The 20,669-nt window shown below is 37.7% G+C and overlaps 1 protein-coding gene across 6 annotated transcripts in view; it reads right to left on the bottom strand.

Moving 5' to 3' along the window:
* Positions 1-8,444, bottom strand: part of LOC117303040 (discoidin domain-containing receptor 2-like) — a 58,568-nt gene extending 50,124 nt beyond the window's left edge. For all 6 annotated transcript variants that reach the window (XM_033787088.1, XM_033787091.1, XM_033787087.1 and 3 more), the window contains exon 1: positions 8,337-8,444. The gene's annotated coding sequence lies outside the window, so the exon portion shown is untranslated. The remainder of the gene's footprint in view (positions 1-8,336) is intronic.
* Between the last annotated feature and the right edge of the window lie 12,225 nt (positions 8,445-20,669).

Below are 20,669 nucleotides of genomic sequence, written 5' to 3' on the forward strand. Positions count from 1 at the left end.
CACCCCCACCCCAACAGTCACCAATTGCCCCCACCCCAACAGGCAAGGTTAATGAGTCGTACCAACAGAGGATCACTAGTCGCTTCCGCCCACTGCTCCACTGTTGTTTTGTTGTACTGATCAGAACGATAGGAACATTCTAATTTGAGCAATTGGATAGGTTTAGTAATATTCCTATGGGCATGTATTGGAATATTAAAAATGCCAACATAATATTCTCGGTGTAAGGATATTCCATAGTTCGGCACAATGTTGCGGTCTGACAGCAGAATGATCAACTGGACTGCAGACTTAATGTGAACAGAAAACGTTCCTTCGCACCTACAGTGTGCCCAACTTTTGATACTCCCTAAAGGGGGGGGGGGGCATCAATTTACTTAACAATCACTTTAAATCTTAACTCAATACTGTATTTCAATCAAACTGGGCATGTAGACTTTGGCCAATTAGGATCCATGTATGTATCCCCAATCTATTGTAAAACCATTACTACAAACTCAAAAGAAGTGTCTGGAAAATCATTCTGAATTTGGAGTCAACCAAATTTATTGGTAACTGTCAAAGACATGGAAATATCAATTGAGGTCCTGCGCTTGGGGTCACATGTGGGCCATGTGTCAGACACAAGAATTTGCTTACAATACCAGTTCGCTGTCATAATCATAAAAGCAGACTGAATGGAGTGTCAAATTTCAGCATCAATGGGGGAAATGACAAGAGGGTGCCAAAAGTTTCTGTGAATTATGAAATGAATGTAAATATTTGTATAAGATCTTTAAAAAGGCATGGGTTGGGTTCAGCGAAGTTCACTGCGGTTGTATTGTTGTAAATTGGGGATGAATTTACAACTGATGAGGTGAGATGAGGTGAGACAAGGTCATGTCCTCAAGTTCGATCGTGAACTCTGTACATGAAACTGGAAGAGTGAACATCATCATCTACATACAAAAGTGTACATGTGCCTGTTTTTGGCTAAAGGTTTTATTTTAACGCATTATGTTCAACTGTTCCACATGAAGCCATATTCTTCTGACAATTTGACAGGTTTAAAAGATCCCTGATACATGTAAATAACATCACAAATTCAAAATATCTGGCATTACTACTACATAACAAAACAAAATACATTCTTTATGTTATTTGGCATTGAACAAGGAAAAATTTACTATAGCAGGATTTGAACTCACACTCCAGATTAAGGTGCTGGCACATTAAAATCTTGAGGTTGCTAGTTCAAATCCTACTCTAGCTAAAATTACTTTTACAAATTACCGAGTCAGTCAGTTTCGATTGTGGTTTATTACTTGGTTCATTATGATATATTGCAGCGTATCCATTCCTTTTGTTAACACAATTTGTATCTAAAGGCATCTACAATACAATATGTACGAGTGCATACAACAGAGATTGGCTTCCTACAGGGTTATCTATGCTGTAAGTAAGTCAATTAGCGAAGCACACAGGTTAAAAACAGTCTAACCATCAATTACAGACAATACATTATTAAAGTGATGAGTCTCTTGTATAGTAATTGGGTATATTTATGTATTCTGATAATTGATGCACAGATGACTAAATCCAATTATAAAAAGACCTGGGCCCAAACCAATCATGTGGATAAAAAAAGAACAGACAGTTATCGGTTTAATGGCACTTCTAAAGGATGTTGTTTACAGAAATCAGCTAACCAACAAATGTCAATTCTTTGTGTGACTTTCTAGTTGAAATGACTTTGACATCATGAGTGATAGAGGGAATGGGTTTTGTTGTGGTTCCTTGTCTGACAGCAAGTGACTAATTTCGAGCTCAACCAAAATAGCCACGCCACACAAGGTCGAAACCCCTTTAAGTACAGGCCATAATGATGCACTGTACTTTAATTTCTGCTCATTACAATAATTTCTTCCAAATGCAATTTGCATAATATTACTCACGGTGCATAAATTTAGGTCAACAATATGTGAAATATGTGGCCGAAAATATGAATTATTTTTGAATTTCACTCATTATTTCATTTATAAATTCCTTACAGTATTTCACAAACTGATATTGGCATATTAAACATTCTTTAAAATATACTAAATCTTAACACATGTACAGTAGCAAATTAGAGTTTTGACAAATGCACACAATTTCCGCTCACCTGACCGCAAAAGCAAAAAGAAAATGTCATCAAATGTAGGGGCTAACTTTCATTAGAATACAAATTACAGTGTCTTGATGTAACAAATGCCCATTTTTTCCTAATTTAAGCCAGTGCCCCTGAAATTCTGAATATTTATAAGGGATTCCAAAGGCAGTGAATAAAGCTATGTATAGCGTAATGTGCATCACTTCAATGTAATGTTGTGACAGGAGAAGGTAAAAAAACAAGTGAAAGCAGTGGATAGGAAGTGATAGTGTTTCAACAAGACAACCAGCTTCCTAAGTGCCACAGATGACGGATAAAAACCACTCATTGTATGTATAGGCCTGATGCATTTTAAGTGCCATCACTCCACCATCCTTCCTGGTTTGTTTTGTTGGTAACTGATAAATCGATTGCTTTTGGACATTGTAGAAATCACTTATTGTTTTGTATTATAACATCTGGTTCTTGCCCATGATAAGACATAAACTAATAAAATATTGTGTCAAAAATCCTACTAGTGTCTAACAATTATGTTTTATAAAATGAACACAAAGGGTAAAGTAAATACTTCAAAACCAATTTTTCCGATCTCTTTATCTCTTTTCACATTACAGAGCCCATTCCCAGTGAACAAACCCCCCTGGAAATTTCTGTGGTGTTTTAACCCCACCGCCACTCCATCTTCGCTTCACACTCAATGCAATTTCCCTATCAGATACTCAGTAAACTAATACACTATTGTGTATGTCTAAAGATTTAAAAAAAAAAAGTATGCTAGCTCTAGAGTTCACTTTTAAACCAGACTCACAATCTGCGAAATTGCTATTTCCTGGGGAAATACATGTAGCTTTATTCCAGGAGTTTGCCCGGGTTAGCAATTCAAAGTATGAAAAGGTGTGAACCTGGGAATTTCCTGGGCAATTTGTCTAATGTAAAAGGGGCTTTAGTCATTCTATCTGTACTGTCACCATCAGTTGTAACTGTAAATCACTGGACAGACCAAACATGTAAGGGATTTATTAGTTGATTTCTCGCTCCCAATTCATCAGGACTTGACAATGGATGCCAGATGTTTATTATTTTGGAAATGGAAACCTTTGGTAGTCCTGATTAGCACTTTAAACACAAGTCTTTCCTGCATGTTTCCGGCACTGGGTATTGTAATATGTGTGGTTTACATTCCAAGGGAAGATCAAATTTTAGTCTGAGGTACAATTTATGTGCGGACACTTTTAGTGTAATGGACTTCTCACTGCTACCATGGTACGCACATGTATTAGAGACATTACCTGTCAAAAGGAAATGTATGTTTTAATTTCAAGAAAAGTTTGAACTCCTAAGCATCACAATATATTTTTTTTTAAATCGACACGTTAATTGAGATTTAACATACAAAAAAATCAGAATGTAGTAAAAATAACTCTGAAAAGAGGACTAAAAAAGAACTTAAAATATGATAATAAATAAGATTGTTTACAAAAATAAAATGGTCACATTTTCACTTTACTTACTACATGTATGTTTGATTGTGTTGCCTTAAGTTCATTTATTTTTGTTTCATCAAAATTTGTGTGCCAAGTAGCAAGCTCATTAATGCTGCTTCAACCACATCCTCCTCCTCCTAACAGCTAAGCTTTTTAAGACCTTTGAGCTGAAGATTCTAACCAAGTATCAGAAGGTGAATTTACATCTTGCCAGTTTTTTAGGAAGACACAGGGAAATCACATTAGTGAACACAGGGATATTCCCAAAAAAATTATTCTTCCATGAAACAGTTCTTATTATTTTCTTCTAATAAGATTGTCTTTCCATGCTGCATCTGGTCAGTCAAGATGCAATTTTGTTGCTACTGTATTTGGTTTCCTAGACTACCACCTCACCACGATGACAGAAGACAGACCCCAGTGTTTACATCACTCCTGCATCATCTCTTAAAAGCCTTTTAGCAGATTGGACCAGGCAGGCCTGATGATCCTCCATGGTTTAAATTGACTTGGATTTATCATCAGAGTGGTCAATGCACATGTTATTGGTATGAATCAGCCACAAGATTAGCTACAACAGGGGGTTTGAGATTCAATTGAGGGCACCCCCTAGTGGCATTAAAGGATGAGTGTGCTGACAAAAATGCCGGCCACATTTTGCTTTATCTGTACAGTCAAGTTGCACTTATTTGGAGGGATCTTGATTTATGTAGCCTTCATGGCCCAATGACATCATACACTTATCAAACCAATATTATTTACATAATTCCATAATGTATAGTGTACACAGTGTACAGCAATACAAGCCAATAAATTGCATGTTTGTTTAGATGATTTTCCCGTCAAGGGAACTCGGCAAACTCCCACAAGGGGATATAAACACTAAGCTGGCAACAGACAATCTCTCTAATACACACATTGGTTTAAGGTCTGTGATTATGCATTGAACACATCAATAAATTTTGATTCAGTAATCATACAACAATATTTTAGTAATTGGAAAAATATATGCACGTTAATTAAGATTGTAAACAAACGTATGTATACTTAATAGCTCCATGGTATATTGTAGGCCCTAAACCTTTGCCAAGTCTAGAATCTGTAGTAACAAATAATCAAATGACCGGGACCCTAAAGCAAAAGACCCTGCCCCTGCTGGCCCTTTATAGACCTTTGAAATCTACGTCAGACCTACCCTAAATACCCAATATATGTAACCATGGCAACAACAAACACACTGCAACATAAAAATCCTGATACTCATAAAGTCATATGGGACCATGTCAAACATGATTTAACATCAGACTTCAAAAATATGTTTGGTGAAATTTGTTTTACATCTGAACCCTGTCTGATCTTTGTCTGTGTGTGAATCCCATAGCGTTCAGTTACCTATATATCTGATGGCTTGCGATTCATCAATTCTCAATTATATGTTATTCATGTATGGAAGAGCATAAATTGATGCCCGAGCCTTGAAAGTTGTCATATTTTATTGCATTTTTAAGCACACGCTATATGTACAGACAGAGATACTCTGCAACTACATTGTGTGACACTAAAAATGTTATTTTGTTCTTAAAATCTATCCCCATTGTACCTCTTTGGTACACCAGTGATGATTTCAGGAATTGATTTTAAAAGTGATTTCAAAATTGTGTAACAGAATACAAATTGTGAATCATCCAGTACATCGTATGCATGAACTACACCATACACTACACTGATGTGACAATGAAGTCTAACAATAACGAGCATGGTGGAAATTTTCCTGAATCCTTCACAAGAATTTTTTTTTTTTAAACCTGATAGTTCTCTCCTTGAGCCTAAATTCATTTACATTGCAAACCATAGTAGTGCATTAAATAACATAATGCTCCAATTGAGTACAATGCATCTTGTACTAGATTGTTTATTACAAAACCTTGAAATATCATAATTTGTTTTCATGTCAATCTCCCAGTTCATTCCAAATGTTATTTCCCTTCATGGCCACAGCTGTTGAAATGTTCAACTCTCCTCATGCGAGATAGATTTTCTTTATTTATTTGTTATTTTTGTGATGAAGTTGCTTTGTTTCTCCAATTCTACACCGTCTTATTGCTGGCCCTTATTTCAGTGTTCTGGCAGTTGCTTGTGTAAACACCTGCCTTGTACTGACACATCAGCTCCCTTCAAAAGTAAAGCTCTAGAGCCCCTCGGCCAAGTAGAAAGGGAAAAGGCAAAATTGATTGATATACGCCATGAAAACTGAGAAAGGGATTTAGGAGGATGAAACATGCACAAAGATAAATGCACAGTGTGCTCATGTACTGTTTTAAAGGGTGAGTTTCTAGTTTATTGCTCCATGGTTTAAAAAGACAACCATCTTATAAACAATAAACTTGTACAGGACCCAATTTCTATTAGCACTATGCAAAAACAAAGTTCTCCTTAAGCACAGACAAATCTTGCTTAGCTGGAACAGGTTACCAGCCAAAATTCATAGAGTTTATAGTGATGATGCCACTGTTTCCAACTAATTTTTTGCAAAGCAAAAAAATGGCTTAGTAGGAAGTATTTGCTGCTTAACAGGTTTTCTGCTTTTAAATTTGTTTTATCAATATGGGCCCAGATCACAACAACAATTTTGGCAACCCTAATCCTACTGGCAGAAAAACTATCAATTACAAAATTATGTCTAGTGGTAAAAATCCTCATTTAAAAACTTTTCTACGTTGATTAGCAGTGCAGTAATTCGTTTTCAATTTTACTCAACAACAATTTCCACCCTTCACTGCCATTTTTGTTCATGCATACAGAAAAAGGTGGCATGTTTTTTCAACACTTATTCTCCTACTCGGAGATGAAGCAAGTTTGTCGACGACCAGTCTAACTGGTGCATCTAATTACTGAAAACATTTTCAACTAAATTAGTGTTATTAATTTAACAAGTGCCTTGTAGGGTGTTTGCTGTGCATGCATGCATACAGTTGCAATATTTGCTTTGCATACAGAAGCCGCAGCGGTACTCGCTTGTGTACAAATTATTTGGCTACGAATAATTAACTAAATGTGTAGAAATTTCAGGAAAATGAATCCTTTGTTCATACACAAGGTCATAATATGTTTAAAAAGGAGTGGTTGGAATTGGATTCCCAGCTACTAGATTTGGCATCAACAGTGTTCTTCCTGCATGCAAATGTACATTTCACAGCGTGATTTTGCAGTGAGTGTTCCCATAGAGCCTTGGCAATCTATAGCCAACAGTGCAAGTCAATAGGGGCAGGAACCAATTATCTGCCTGTTGATGGACAAACTAATCTCAGCAAGCCACAGACTCAACCAACCTTCAAAATATCACTGCACTAATATAACATGTGCTATATTATAACTAATAAGAACATGTTGCTTGTCTACATAAGACCAAGGTTTTAACAACATGTATTGTGCAAGATGAAAGTTTGGAAAAATGTACTGACAATCAATCTTCAGGGCTTAAAATTAACGTTGAACCAAAGGCCTGAATGGCAAGTGATTTTAGCCAGTAAACTCACGATGACGGGACAAGCGTGGTGGTCTTATGTTTTTCAATTAGTTCACGGTGTAAATAATTCCTCTGTGAAAAAAACGTTGGCTATAAATGTATTAGACCTTTTCGAGAATCCCGCCTGGCTGATATTTCTCAATTGTCAAAAGGCATTGTGGGAAGGAACGGGAGGCTTTTTAAGCCCCCTTTCTACCTGTTCCTTCCCATAAATCATAATGCTTTTCAACAATTGGCTGTTCGACAATTGGAGGTAAGATTAAGAAGGTGTTTCCTTTACTAAAACCATGGAGCTATACATTCCTTTTTCCTACATAAGTTACAAAATGTTACTTACACAATTCTATATTCATAAATACCTCAGACAGTTTCGCTATTCCTATTGGTGGAGAGCAATAGGAATAGCGAAACTGTCTGAGGTATTTATGAATGGGAATCGGTTTTCAACTAGTGGTTTAAACCCGCCGAGGCCTCGTTCTTAAACCAGGCCTCGTTGGGTTTAAACCACTAATTGAAAACCTCTTCATCACATGTTTTTATAATGAAAAAAAAGTCTTAATCTGTACTCTAATAGTGGATGTTATTTTTGACATATTAAGCTAAAATAAAACCACTGCACTGATCCACTATCATGACTATTACGTAACATATAATACTGTTAAAAAAGTAGAGAAGAAAAGAAGACTAGTAATACTATTATTAAATAGTATTACTACACTAGTTAGTCTTCTTTTCTTCTCTACCTTGTTTTTTTTTTTTTTTTCATTTTCGAACTTTCTTTGGGGTAATTTTTGTTGTGGATAATTTTCAAACTTTCTTTGGCATTATCATTTTTGGTGGTAATTTTCACACTTTCTTTTAAAATAAGTAGAGTAATTTTCACAGGAAAAATGTCCCGGTAACTCAGGAGTCAGGAGTCGTGAAGTCCGACTCAGATGTTAGTTTTTGGGGCGGCCACAGTGCCCTTTATGATTTAGTATTTGCCTCCCCCTCCCCTGGCCTGGGTCCGTGGCGAGGTTCTTTCCGCGATCGCTTCGTTCGTCGTGCCGGCGACAGCGAAACGTACACGGCAGCGCATGTTGCATTCAGCTGGGGCAACACAGCCAAGTTTGAGTTTACGGGGGCTTTTTTTTTTCATCTTGATTTGAGCACGTGTAGCCATGATATAAATTACAATTGTATTATTCATTCTCACCTTCGAGTCCCACTTGTAGTTTCAGGTTGATAACATGTTTGAGTTCCTTCCCGAAATGGACAAAATCAGAGCCGTAGATTTTACAATTCAACACTTTCCGAAGAATTGTCGTTTACTCGTTTTTATCGTCTGCTACCAAGTTCGTCGTGCGCATGCGTATCAAAAGAACTGTTCTATGTCCAAATACTATTATGGTATGGTTTTTCTTGCTATTTGCCTAGTTCAATAATTTTGTGCTCATCACTTGAAATGTTTTATCACATTTGTATGTTTTATTTACAAGAAATTGTTGTAAAGATTACAGTTTTACAGAAACCCATGTCATGAATCTGCAAACAAGAACTTTCATAAAAGGGGGAAGTATCATCATAAAAGAGCCGTCAGTATCCATATCACTGGGTAAGGCTATTACCAAAAGAGGGCGCTATGACACTTTTTGATTCGATGAAGCTCGTTGGTCTCATGTCCTTCCCGGTGTGGCGGTTTCAACTTTCCGCCGGCCGTGTTCAGTTTTCCGAATGACCAAATACGGTAACATTACGTCATGCGATGCTTGCGCACAGCAAGCGAAAGTAGTCCATTTTTAGTGCCGTATTGAGTCATTCGTGTTACTCTCCGGTAGCTGTCATGGCGGCGTCCACGAGTACAACGAGCGGCGAACGCATGGATCGTATGAGAGAATTTGGTGTGAAGACCAAGCAAATTATCCTGTATTTATACCGAACGAGCGTCAGAGAATCAGAAGAATTTTTTATTATTCTGGTTTAGTTTATTAAATTTATTTATTACCGTTTTTTATTTTATTGTATTTTGTTTAGTTATTTTTTTTATTTCACTGAACTACAGTACTTGCCAGGGTACTCGCGGCGGTATTTTTGTCTGGCTACGTCAAACTGAATACGCCGGAAAGCTAAAACCGTTCGAACAACGTGTTGAAATGTCCGGCTACGTCACCCGGAAAATTGAACACGGCGGAAGACTGAAACCGCCACACCGGCACTGGTTGCCCCAATGATCTCTACTTTGCCCCCACAATGGTCAAAATCAGATTTCGCATCAAGCTCAAGATTTTAAACGTCATAAGATTTTTTCCAAACAATTTTCTATTCACAACTCTTCAGAATTCTGAACCCCCCCCCCCCCCCCGGAGATTGTGACAGATTTTCTCTTCCTTCCACACGTAAGGCGCTGTCTTCTGAGCGCCCTCTTCGGCATCAGCTTCCAATCGACAGAACACCTACGCATGATTATGACGCGTTGACAAGTCTTTAGTCACCCACTCACACTGCACCCAGTCATAGTCGTAGTAATCTATTTAGATAATCCATAAACGTGCAAGGACGCCCTCTATAACACTTAGTCTTACATCACCTCGGCTGGTCCCCCGTCCCAGGCTCAGGCTAAGCCCCCCCCCCCCCCCACACACACACACCACAACATATGCAAAGAAGTAATCAACATCAAATAAAATCCAAGAGAACATTCATGTCAGGGCCAGTTTGGGTTTATTCTGAAGGAACTGCATCGGGCCTCCTGCGTGGCCATGGCATGTGTGAATATAATTCTTGCCGCAAGAATGTCAGCGCCTTTTTGTTGTTGCTATGGCGTCATCTTATATCTAAGGATAATAAATGAGGGCAGTATTCTATTGGCTTCGATCCAAGTTAATTGCATATTATATAGGTCTGACTGTTTTCGATACTGGCTGGTTAACAGTGATTTTTTTTGGGTAAACAGGTATCCAGTTGTCTTAATTAAATTAAATAACTTGGTCCCTGGGCGGGCCAAGGTTTTTCTTGTCATTGTTCAACTGGGATGAGACTGTTCATGGATAATGATACCCGCATAAAGATGCAATTATTTTTATAGTGACATTGTGCCAGGAACATTAATATTTACTGTTGTTAAAGACAGTGGACACTATTGGTAATTGTCAAAGACCAGTCTTCTCACTTAGTGTATCTCAACATATGCATAAAATAACAAACCTGTGAAAATTTTAGCTCAATCGGTCGTCGAGTTTGTGAGATAATAATGAAAGAAAAAAACACCCTTGTCACACGAGTTGTGTGCTTTCTGATGCTTGATTTCGAGACCTCAAATTCTAAACTTGAGGTCTCGAAATCAAATTCGTCTAAAATTACTTCTTTCTCGAAAACTGCGACTTCAGAGGGAGCTGTTTCTCACAATGTTTTATACCATCAACCTCTCCCCATTACTCGTAATCAAGAAAGGTTTTATGGTGATAATTATTTTGAGTAATTACCAATAGTGTCCACTGCCTGTAAGTTCGTTTTTGATGCTGCGGTGTTTGTTTGCTTGTTGTTGTTTTCTTGTTGTGGTGTTTGTACGTTATTTGTTTGCCTGTTTGCTTTTTTGTTTGTGTGTTTTTTGTTTGCTTGTTTATCTGTTTGTTTGTTTGTTTGCTTGCTTGCTTGCTTGCTTGCTTGTTTGTGGGGTGTTTGTCGGAGTGTTTGTCGGGGTGTTTGTTTGTTGGGGTGTTGGGGGTGTTTGTTACTGACAGTAACGCTTCTCAGATTCAAATGGATATTCTTATATATTTTGCACAACCTTTAATTATTATTTCGATGTGAAATGTTTCTCAAAATCATTTATACTTACGAAACCTGCTGCTATAAGCTTCTAATTAACATTATTGCCATATACGTTTGAAGAAGTGGGATTACCAAACGAATGGGTTCCCTTGAACCAAATGATTCGATTTTAAAAACAAATCTCTCTGTGCACGTTTTAGCAGGGTGAACCGTCAGCAATATTATTTCAGCTCTTTGTTTCCATGTTGAGCTTCTCAAAGGTACGTCTCCACTCTCCTCCTACTTAAAGACTCTGGACACTATTGGTAATTGTCAAAGACCAGTCTTCCCACTTGGTGTATCTCAACATAAATTATACATAAAATAACAAACCTGTGAAAATTTGAGCTCAATCGGTCGTCGAAGTTGCGAGATATAATGAAAGAAAAAACACCCCTGTCACACGAAGTTATGTGCTTTTGGATGATTGATTTCGAGACCTCAAATTCTAAACTTGAGGTCTCGAAATCAAATTCGTGGAAAAATACTTCTTTCTCGAAAACTACGTCACTTCAGAGGGAGCCGTTTCTCACAATGTTTTATACCGTCAACCTCTCCCCATTACTCGTTACCAAGTAAGGTTTTATGCTAATAAACTTTTTGAGTAATTACCAATAGTGTCCACTGCCTTTAAACATGGCTCCTCAAAATTTGTCATAAAAAATATTCAAACGTTGCATTTGCACTGGCTTTTTTCTTTCCACACTTGACATTGTTACAAGACCTAGGCTTAGTTAAATTCCATCAGTATAGTTTTATTTTGCTGTGCATGTGACTAACATGTGCCCAGCACGATGAACGGAAATCTACGATGACGAAGATTATTATTATCTGAGCATGCGCTCAAAGTTCACTTATCACGAACATGGTCAAGGTGTGTGTGTGCTTTATAAACAAAAAGTTGGACTATTCCCAATAAGTATGGGTTGGATACTCCAATCAAACTCAAAGCAGGTGTAATTTGAAATCACTGGACACTATTGGTAGTTACTCAAAATAATTGTTGGCATGAAAACTGACTTGGTAACGAGCAACTGTTGGTAAAACGTTGTGGGAAACGGCTGGGTAACGCAGTTTTTGAGAAAGGTAATTTCTCACTCAAAGTAAAAGGCTTCAGGCAGGCCTAAGGCCTATTAATTAGACAACTGAAAGCACCACAAAATGTGTGCCACAAGGGTTTTCCCTTTCGTTATTCTCTAAACCAATTGAGTCCAAATTTTCACAGATTTGTTATTTTAGGCATAGGCCTATAATGTTGAGGTGGTCTTTGACAAGAATTATTACCAAAATGTATCCAGTGCCTTTAAAGAAAATGTTTCAGCTTGGCCGGCTGCACACCGTCTCATACTAAATGGATCCACTCTTTACACAACAGACTATGTTGCTGCGTAACATTATGGCGGGAGTTTGATAAGGAGCGAATGGTTATTTAAGTATGCATGCTTTTTGTTATACTTATGAAAAGCCATACCCTCTAAAACTCTCCATATATATATATTTTTTAAAATGTAACCAACAGTCGTCAGAAGGCCAGTTGCTAAATTATACGATCACTGGAGAACAAACTCTATTTTTTAGGATACTTTATATTACACAAAATTCGATTATTTTGGTTAAGCAAGCCTATCCTGTGTGTAAATGGTCGTAGGCCTACGTGAGTGGAACATATTGTAGACATGACAACAGCATCGATAAAACACAAATCTCATAATTATACAGAGACAGGAAATGTAAAAATCTATTTATGTAATCACAATATCTATTTATATTCTGAAATGTATCCCCTCAAATCCATAGGCTTATTAAGCCAATTTGCAACGCTTTAATTATACGGATGTTGCTGTCATTCCAAAACAAACTAATAATAAACCGATAATGGTGCGTCATTGACAGAGATTTTTTTCTTTTTTCTATTTAAGGTTTGAGAAAAAGCAACGAACTATAGTATCAATTTATTTTCTTAAATTGGTTATTTTGCTAAGATTTGCTGACAACCAACAGTAACACCGCAACGAGTACCTAGTGTGTGACTAACGCTGCAACAACTGGGGTGTTAATTACGCAATGGGGGTTGTCGCATTTTAGAAATAGAAGAATCAAGACACTGGACACTATTGGTAATTGTCAAAGACCAGGCTTCCCACTTGGTGTATCTCAACATATGCATAAAATAACAAACTATGAGATAACTATGAAAGAAAAACCACCCTATTCACACGAAGTTGTGTGCTTTCAGATGCTTGATTTCGAGACCTAAAATTCTAAATCTGAGGTCTCGAAATCAAATTCGTGTAAAATGTCTTCTTTCTCTAAAACTATACGTCACTTAAGAGGGAGCCGTTTCTCACAATCGTTTAACTATCAACCTCTCCCCATTACTCGTTACCAAGTAAGTTTTTATGCTAATAACTATTTTGAGTAATTATCAATAGTGTCCACTGCCTTTAACAAAATACTACTTCTTTCTGCAATCAAAACATTTACATTGGTGTTATTTTAACACTATGTCATTTTTTAAATTCTCTCTTTGTATCGTATCTAATGACAAAACCCATGGTGTCAAATTTAATGGAGTCGATTTCACAAAGATAGTCCTAACTTAGTAACTTAGGACTTTTCCTAGGACTCTTTAGGAGCAAGTATCAATCTTCCTAACTCGATAAGAGACTAGTCTGAACTGTTTTTGAAATCCTGTGTTTGCAGTGTAACAACTTATTCTCGAATATAATTATCATTAGTAGGATTTGAAACTTTGCATGGTGGAAAAGTACGATCTATAGAAATATTATCACGGGGACGATTTCTTTAACTGGGTCGATTTCATTAAGATAGTCCTAACTTAGGACTTGTCCAAGGACTCTTTGGGAGCTAGTACCAAAACTTCCTTATAAAGACTAGTCTGAACTCTTTTTTGAAATCCAACCCCTGTGTTTGAAGTGTAACTTACTTATTATCAAATATTATCATTAGTAGGATTTGAAACTTTGCATGGTGGAAATACGATATTATCATGGTGCATCAAGCATGCCTGGACTGTGACACGGTAGACCAATTTTCTGTATTGGAGCTGATAATCAATTGAGTTTGGGGATGGCTTTTGTGTATGATCAATTTGGTTGTGTCATGGAGGTAGAATTGGTTGTGTATACCAAACAAATCAATGAAGCTACCGGGACAAATTTTGTCTGTCCGGGGGTCGTTCTTTTGTATTGACTTGTACGGTTTAGTAAGGTCACTGCATGGCTCAATAGGTATGTAGCCCAGAGTGCGTTTCCTTTCTGGTATACTTGGTGTCAATATCATGCACAGGTTATGTCTGAATGGCCATATTCTTTACCATGTCCATAATGCATCTTTGGTAATTGTCAAAGACCAGTCTTCTCACGTGGTTTATTTCAACATATGCATAAAATAACAAACCTGTTAACAATTTGAACTCAATTGTCGTCGAAGTTGCGAGAGAATAATGGAAGAAAAACATCCTTGTCGCACAAGTTATATGTGTGCTTATTTCAGATGCCTTGAATTCGACACCCCAGCTGAGGTCTCGAATTCAATTCAAATGTTTTATTGAGAAAACTCAACTCCTTTCTCAACAATTACGTTACTTCAGAGGGAACCGTTTCTCACAATGTTTTACACAATCAACAGCTCTCCATTGAAATACGTGTACATTATTGTCATTCATTACAATTATTAGCATAAAACCTTTCAGTGGTGACGAGTAATGGGGAGAGGTTGATGGTATAAAACATTGTGAGAAACGGCTCCCTCTGAAGTGCCATAGTTTTCGAGAAAGAAGTAAGTTTCCACGAATTTGATTTCGAGACCTCAGATTTAGAACTTGATGTCTTGAAATCAACCATCTAAACGCACACAACTTCGTGTGACAAGGGTGTTTTTTCTTTCATTATTATCTCGCAACTTCGATGACCGATTGAGCTCAAATTTTCACAGGTTAGTTATTTTATGCATATGTTGAGATAAACCAACTGTGAAGGCTCATCTTTGACAATTGCCAATAATGTCCACTGCCTTTAAAGATGTAAAGTAATTCTTTCAAAAAAAAAACCCGTTCTATGAGATAATGAATGCATGAGAATACTACACCCAAAGCCAAATTTACAAACTGCTGTTCTCGACAACAACAACCTTCCACAAGGGTTAGTAAGGTCAGACATTTAGCTTTAGCTAGGACAAAGGTGTTATATAATGGGTAGACTTAAGTCAGCACCTTGAAATTGAGCCAATTTATCGGCGCAGGACACTGCTAATAGGGAAACCAACCAATGGTTTACCTCCCGCGGTTTCGATTCGACCACGAAGAAAAAAAACCTGCTGTTACACGAAAAAGGGCCATAGATCGTAGGTTTGAAAAAGAATGGCTGTTTTCTCAAGATTTGTATAAAAAAACATAAAGCTGTTTAGCAGAAAATTCTGCTTAAAAATGTTTTCACTATGCAAAAAAATGAGTGGGGCACAAAACATGTCCTAACAATGCAAAATTTATGGAATGTTGGCTGTCAACCTTTTTTTTGCTAAGGAAGATTTTCCTGTGCGCATTATTAGGTTTTGTGTTTCTATATGGTTTTAGGCCAGCCGCCAAAAGATAATTCCAACATTTTTATCTTCAAGTATCGGGATTATTTACGCTACACGGAGCATACTCCAGTCGTTCAAATCAAACTGTTTGTCAAAAATAACAATTGGAATGTTGTCTTCTTGTAGTTCAAATAAAATTAATCACACTTGATATTAATATTAATGACTGAGGTTCGCCGCATGATTGCACTGCTCAAAGGTTAAAGTGTAACACGTCTAGCCCATAGCGGGCATTGCCTCTGATCTCTTAGTCATTAGGAGGAATTCCTGGTTTTATTCATTTTCTGTACGTCTATGAAGGCTACACGTATGCCTACGTGTTTAACTCCACAAATCATCAGATTAAACAAGAATTCATAAATACCTCAGACAGTTTCGCTATTCCTATTTGTGGAGAGCGCGTCACGTGGGTGTGCATAAACCTTTTGTTAATGCACGCTAGAGCTCTGTTTATAACGAGTCAGCGGTAAAAGAGGCCCCTGACCATGGGTACATTTCTGCTCGTGTTCTCTCACTTCAACAGTGACGTCATAACATTCGTCTTTGCACTTTATTTTCTACAAAAGAAGCTTAATTTCCCCCCGAAAGTGGGTGGGTTCTGAAGATTAGGGAAACTTGGGGTATGATAATACCGCAATTTCATCAAGACCGCAGCGGTTTGCGATCATACAAAGAAACATGGAAACGATGATACAATTTATATGAAAATTTAAATCATAATTCAAGTTCATGCAAGTGACGTTTTTTGTAGTTGTCAGTCGAGCTCACCGATGGTTCAACAATCTGTCGCGTCGAATTCATACTTGAAAGAAAGAGTTGCTTGGCTATGTGTTGTTTCAGCTATGCACAGATGAGGTGTTGGGGCAATGGGGGACATTCCTCATTTCCAAGTCTTAAATCCAACCCAATAACCGAAGTTGTACCCCGACAGACTTTAAGAGTGTTAACAAATCATACTGCAAAAATGCGAGTCACCCACCAACACTGATTAAAAAAGAGTCACTAAATTTGATTTTTGGGGGTGCAGTATTGGTATCAACAAGGTTTATTGCTATATGAAATAACCATGAATATTGTTTCGCGTTGCTGCGGTTTTAAAGCGGGCGGAGGAAGCGAAGGGGGGGCGTGGCGTGGGAGGCATTCTTTGTTTCCAAGTTTAAAACCCAACCCTACAACCAGAGTTGTATCCCACCCCAACAGACTTTCAAATCATACCAAGAAATGTGAGTCACACATTAACTACTGATAAGCTGCACCTGGTAATTGTTAATACCCATGCTATTTTTGATCAGCAACAATTTGTCCAGCAATATTTTGAATTGTACCCTGCAAATTGCATCAACATTTCAAGCACACTATAGTGCCTTAGGTTTTGGCAATGGCTACTAGATTGCCCGGTCATGCATTGAAGTGTAAGACGTCCTAAGAAACAGCCTTAGCAATAGTCGGAGTACAGACGGGTGCGTCATCCATCTTTACCGCAGCGTGTTGGATATGGGACGCAGATGCTCTATACTTGTTCATGTTCCACTCGTGCTTTTGTGATAACTTAAGGCCGGTCACACTGGCCTCGATGACGAGATTGAAAACGAGAACTTTAATTCATGCCATCGATTGGTTGAATCAGCGTGCATTAATGCTGCGTAGAGCAATTCAACCAATAGAATGCGTTTTCTTTGCGTCGTGATTGTTATGGTTTTCGTTTCAGTGCGACAGCCTTTAAGGCCCGGTCACACAGGCCCCGAGAACGAAAACGACAAAGATAAAAATGCAATCCCTTGATTGGTTGAATGAGCATGTGCGTGTTCTGCGTGGAGCAATCCAACCAATAGAATTCGTTCTCTTTGCGTCGTGATTGTTATCGTTTTCATTATCGCTGCAGTGTGACCGTCTTTCACTGGTTCCCTGCTGTAATTAGCAGAATTTTGTATACCCGCAGCATTCTCTAATGGGAACCAGATGTCATAACATATCTGGCAATGAACGCGAACCTGACATTGAGCAAATTAAGCATTTGGCTACCTCATGAGGAGACCACCAAGAGACAAACCGCAGAGATAGGAGTCCAACTACTAATCACAATTTTATTTCTTTAATGTCACGTCAGTCAACAATTAAATAATGCTCAACCCAACAACTTAAAGGGGGGCTATGTTGTCCTGATCAACGCATGCCTGTGGCTGTTGCATGGAATAGACCCCTTCGAATAACGCGCAAAGCTGCTGAAACGCTGAGGTCACGCGCATAATTTTGAGCCCCACACCCAGCTGTAAGCCTATGATCTGCCACCTTTTGCCCGAGTGAGGGCAGTATTTGAAAGTATGACATCACATGCAAGGGGTCTAGTATGAACTTGCCCCAAGTTGCAGCGTGTGCGTGCAAACCATTTAAAGGTCTAGACCTTATAATGCATTGACCTCATCAAGCTGCCATCATAGAGATAATAGATGGAATGCACTAAGCATTCGACCGCCATATTTGGTGATTAACAGAACAAAAGTGCACGCTTGTACGCGCTGCACACAACTGTAAGCCAATGATAGCCGTGCACATTTCATCAGTGGTCGATGATGCTTAGTGCAATCCATCTGTATGAATACAAAACAATGGAAATGCGCAGATTTGAACGCGCAGCAAATAAGATTGGCTAATGAGCAACCTCCATTTGACCTCAAGGCGAGTGCTCCTTATTCAAATGACGTCATGCGCATAAGATGGATTGTACGAGGGATGGTGAATGCGCATGCAGTAACTGGGGTGAGAGTTCATAACGTCGTGTACACAGCCACAGGTCTGCTTTGATCATGACGACATAGCCCCTTGAATAAAAATAATAATAATATTGCAGCCCTACACAAAAGTCTAGCTTTAAAACGCCAAACCGCATGTTCAACAATATGCACTTTCAATAACTTTGTTATCTGTGACCATTATCTCATGTACTTCCAGGTGTTAAATATTAATTATTGGTTTGCTAATAACTTTCCGCACCTTGTTTGAGCCATGATGTAAAATCACTCTGGACAATTAACAAATTTACACTTTATTTTTTGGGGAAGTAACTTTTCTTCAGAATGAAGAAGCCAAATCATGACCTGTCTAATAGCTTTCCAAATGCAAGTCCAGCTGAGATAATTTTGTATGTGCTTTTTACAACTTTTTAAATGAACGTTTCCATCTTCAATGTTACAAATATGTCGCAAAGAAATGCGTTTGGCCACCCAGCAACTTATTGTCAATAAACCATAGAGGAATTATTAAACTATCAATAATGTGTAATGGTAGTTAACATAACACTACACTGTGATAGATAACAAATCAAAATTTCAAATGGCCAAACTAAAAAGAAAACTTGTTTCCACATATTCAGTTTTGAAAAATTTCTCTCACCTTCTTTGACATTAATCAAAGCATTACTGCCAGGCCTGATTGCTGCACTGTTTTCAGGTATCCAACTTTAAAGAGAAAATCAGCTTATCAGGGCCCAATTGCATAAAGCCTGTAAGCACCAAACTTGCTAAGCATAGAATAGGATTGCTTAGCAGAAACAGGTCACCAGCTACAGTGTAGATTTAAATTCATTTTGCATTTGTGTGGCTGGTGCCCCACTCAAGGCCTTTCGGAGCAGTATTTTCTGCCAAACAGCTTCATAACATTGGGTCCAGGCTGAAAATCTGCAAGCCTGTATTGTTTACGTTTTCTTCAATAAAAAAGATGGCGACCAAAACTGCAGTGTAAGATGTGTGTATGTGTATAAATATAGCTTTGTAATATAATCTATTTCAGCCAATCAAAGCCCATTAAAAAATATCACACTACTGAATAACTTCATAATCAAGTTGAAACCCTGAAATTCAACTTATTAAAATATATATAAATAAACACACACACACACGCGCACAACGGAAGCGATATATTGGAAATCGTACATGGCTTCCTCCCCAGCAAAACAAAACCCAGGAAATAAAAAATATATAGATAGTAGCTATTTTGCAGGTAATTTTTCTCAAGAGTTTATATTTTACATTATTTACACTACTTCTTTTCAATCCCATTACTTTATATATTTTATTTTACAGAGAAAACAAGTTCATGTATTTTAAAGAGTTGGCAAGCAAAACTTTTCTTTCTCAGCAAAATAGACAGCTTTTGCCTAGCAGAAACGGTGACCAGTTAAATCATCATGTGTTTATACATTGACTGTCACAGGTGCCCTGCTACTGTTTTGTCAAGGAAACGTTTAACTGCTTAGCAGCTCTTTAAAATAGGTCTCAGCAAAACACAACAAAGACAAAAAGCCGTTTCTGATGTTGCGGCTAAGGCTCTTGCTACGGCTACATCATGCACTGCAGAATGGGAAACTCTTCCCTAGCAACAACCTAGCCGCAGTCATATTAACCTAGCCGCAGTCATATTTGCTGTTCATTCAGATACGGCTTAAGACTCAATGAAATAAACCAATCAAATCAATTGTAAATGAAAGCACATCATCAAATTAAAAAATAAAAATGTATAAATTAATATTCTGAATTTGGTATGATTAGAAAATTCTCCTGGACGGAAGAATGCCAATCCTTTAAAAGATCAAATTAGGCCTAAAAACAAAATATAAAAACTGAAATGTCTTAGACGTTTGATTGAATCAAATTAAAAATGTTGATGACAAAAATTCCAACACTTGTTGACGTCTTTTAGTTGACAGGTGGATAACTTCAACTCAATTTGCATATATGCAGAGTTGATATTTTACATCAACTAAATGGTTAAAAACAAATAAACTAATGTCCATTACCAATCATTGACATACCTGTAAGAGCCTTATATTTCTCATGTCGCAAAGAGTGTTTTTGGTAAAATTACATTAATTTTTGGATGGACGAACCATGTTTTGGGGGTTTGAGTTTGTGTTTTCTTAAAGCGACTCGTATTATTATTATGCCCTGTGTTAAATTTTTGCAAGTATGTTTTGACACTTCTGTTTCATAAAACGCTCGACCAAAACTGTGGTTTTTTTTTAATAAAAGAAATCTTTTACACCATTAAGTTCTTTAAAAGGCTTGAAAGAGCTGGTGTTGTTCAGGCCTCACAAGCAGTGTCCAAATCACTGGCTTTAGCTGCGGCTATGGGCGGAATGCCC

The sequence above is a fragment of the Asterias rubens genome, chromosome 19, assembly GCF_902459465.1.
Source record: "Asterias rubens chromosome 19, eAstRub1.3, whole genome shotgun sequence".
NCBI classification, from domain to species: Eukaryota; Metazoa; Echinodermata; class Asteroidea; order Forcipulatida; family Asteriidae; genus Asterias; species Asterias rubens.